The sequence below is a fragment of the Amphimedon queenslandica genome, unplaced genomic scaffold (genome assembly GCF_000090795.2).
Source record: "Amphimedon queenslandica unplaced genomic scaffold, v1.1 AMPQUscaffold_13313, whole genome shotgun sequence".
Taxonomy (NCBI): domain Eukaryota; kingdom Metazoa; phylum Porifera; class Demospongiae; order Haplosclerida; family Niphatidae; genus Amphimedon; species Amphimedon queenslandica.
The window spans coordinates 52,318-55,918 of record NW_003546451.1 but is presented as its reverse complement, the minus strand read 5'-3'; positions in this window follow the sequence as shown (position 1 = coordinate 55,918).

Genomic DNA, 3,601 nt, shown 5'->3' with positions numbered 1-3,601 from the left:
TGATTCTTATCATTATTAGACTAGCTGCATAGCTGCAATTGTGTTTTTCCTTGCTATTTTTATCTTGCTTCCACTGTTGTACCCACTACGTAAAGGAGCGTGGGCGGGTGGTTGCTAATGCTTGTTATTTGTCCAATTCCAATACAACGTGTATAGAAGAAATGTAAGTGTAGACATACAAATATATATCGCACGTGGGTGAATGCAATTATAGGACGACCTGGGAGCTACACCCCCAGGTCGTAAAAATAAAACCCACAAGCTGCTTATTCACACTTTATGTTATTCTTTCTTTCTATTTTAGCCACACCCAATCACATAATAATTAGCACAAATTATATGTTAATTGAAGACATGTTTGCTTGCATGTTGCCTCATCTTCTATTACATCTTATTCTTATTCAAATGACAGCAAATTATTCTAATAAAAAAGTCCTGTTACATACATACACATATGCACTTCTTTTTTCAGCTTTGCATGTTCAATTTTAATTTGACATACAACTCATAAAAGCTAACAGGAACATTGTCATCACTTTGATCTCCGCAGACCCTCAGCTCAAGGTAGTCAGTAGTGGTAGTACCAAGTACCTTATTAAACCATGGAAGACCAGGAGCTGCACAACAAACATCTTCAAGACTACCACATCCTTTACCATCCCACAATGGATCAGATGTATAAACGTTGTGATGCCACGAGTTATCAGTAGCAGGATTACCAGATTCACAGAAGTAGTCATTACCAATGAAAGACTGAAGAGTTGAGTTTTGAGGACTACCTGGAGAACAAGGACAATTGAAACGACCGTTAAGATGTAAAGTTGAAGTTTCACTCAGTCCAGCCATTAGTGTCCAGACATGTTGACGAGGAGACCCACGAGTGATACTAACACCATCAACATAATAAGAATTAATATCATAGTGACTTGGATCAATGATACTACCATATGGTTCACCAGCATAGTTTCCTGGATAAACAGCATCAGTTGATCCCCATTGATATCCCACTACTCTACCACACACTTGAGAGTAACTGATACCATTAGATGGAAACTGAACTGATACACAACTAGGCCCACTTGATGTTGTTCTACCACAAGCTCTAACTCCTCCTGACTGGTACAGGGTAAACCCAGAAGGACAGTTCTGTGTGCCATTAGTCATATTCAGATATGCTATTCTTGTCCATCCTCCTGAACCACATAGCTCTTCCGCCATATTACAGTAAACAGTTTTTGTTCCTCCTTTATATTCAATGGTGTAGTTCTTTGAATCTCTGTTTGGCCAATACTTTTTTATTTCATCACAAGATACCTCATGAGAACATGATTGTAGAGCTGATGGAATAGAACAGATCAACAGAGCAATGGCAACACAGAATAGCAAAGACTTCTCCATATTTCCGTTATATTTTTTGTTTGTGTTATGAATAGTACACTGTACACTTACAGGAAACTATGCCACACTCTAATTCTGTATGGCATGCAATTGATTACACTGTTGCTGTTGCCAATTCAATTAGCTTTGTAACACTATATCTCACTACTCTTCCATGCGTTTTAATTAATTGAAAGAACCTCTAACTCCATAAAGGCATGAAGTATTTTATCATGCATGTACAGTTTGCTGGCATTTTAATTCTTAGGCCAAGCCAAGTGTAGCTAGTGTCTTATGGTCTTGCTGCTATACTTTACTCGAGTGACTGATGTTAGCCACACCCAATCCATGATATATGCATATACATGGTTTTATACCTGTCATTGTCTTTAAAAGTTTTTAAGTGCTCTGTGCCAGATTTACTTATAAATTTTGTCTCTTATATTAAATCACAAAAATTTATTCTAATACAATAAGTCCTATCGTACATATACTGATTTTAGTTAAGCAAGGCATCTTAACAGCTTCTGTCTGTCTTTGCATGTTCAAATTTCATTTGACATATAACTCATAAAAGCTGACAGGAGTATCCTCATTTCCTGTTCCCTCATCAGCACACACCCTCAGCTCAAGGTAGTCAGTAGTGGTAGTGTTTAGTACCTTATTGAACCATGTAAGACCAGTAGCATTACAGCAATTACCTTCAAGACTACCACATCCTTCACCATCCCACAATGGATCAGATGCATAGAGTATGTATTGCCATGAACTAGCAGGATTACCAGATTCACAGAAGTAGTCATTACCAATGAAAGACTGAAGAGTCAAGTTTTGAAGACTACCTTCAGAGCAAGGACAATCATAACGACCATCATAATTTAAGTTAGCATCACTTACTCCAGCCATTAGTGTCCAGACATGTTGACGAGGAGACCCACGAGTGATACTAACACCATCAACATAATGAGAATTAATATCATTGTGAGTTGGCTTAATGACACTACCATATGTTTTACCTATGAATCTGCCTGGATAAACGGCATCAGTTGAAGCATATTGATATCCCACTACTCTACCACACACTGGAGAGTAACTGATACCATTAGATGGAAACTGAACTGATGTACAACTGCCTCCACTTGATGTTGCTCTACCACAAGCTCTAACTCCTCCTGACTGGTACAGTCTAAACCCAGAAGGACATTTCTGTGAGCCTTCAGACATATCGAGATATGCTAGCCTTGTCCATCCTCCTCCTGAACCACACAGCCCCTCCATATTACAGTATACATACATGGGACCACTGATACCTCCAATTGTGTAATATCCAGATAGACTTTTCGGCCAGTTCTTTTTGATTACATTACAAGATGTAAGGAGAGGAGTTGGCGGTGGAACTTCTTGACAAAAGGAAGGGAATTGTTGTATAGTATTAGGACCATTACCAATTGCACCATTACTGGAGGCTCCAATATAAATCAAAGCAAAGAGCAATACTATGAAGCTAGTGGAAAGCATCTTTTTAGGTAACTATGTTCAGTCCTTGGTTTGCTGCTTAGTCTACTTGTGATCTTTTGTTATCAATCATGTGATGTGTTACTATATTCAATTGTTATCTGGGTGAGTATAGATTTTGCCACTGTAAAAATACCACAGATGGTTTTTTGAACCCAAATATGGATATGCATTTTGTCTCTTTTTATCTATTATAATTAAATCACAAATATATTATATAATAATAAAATTAGTCCTATCACACACACACACACACTTTTTTGCTCAGCAAGTCTCTGTTTTTGCATGTTCAAATTTTATTTGACATACAACTCATAGAAGCTGACTGGAGTATCTTCACTAGCTGTTCCCTCATCTGCACACACCCTCAGCTCAAGGTAGTCAGTAGTGGTAGTACCAAGTACCTTATTGAACCATGGAATACCAGTAGCATTACAGCAATTACTTTCAATACTACCACATCCTTTACCATCCCACAATGGATCAGATGCATAGAGTATGGGTTGCCATGTATCACTAGTAGCAGGATTACCAGATTCACAGAAGTAGTCATTACCAATGAAAGACAAGACTGAGTGTTGAAACTGACCACCTTGAGCACAAGGACAGTTGAATTGACCAACAGAATGAATAGCAGCTTCATGCAGTCCAGCCATTAGTGTCCAGACATGTTGACGAGGAGACCCACGAGTGATACTAACACCATCAA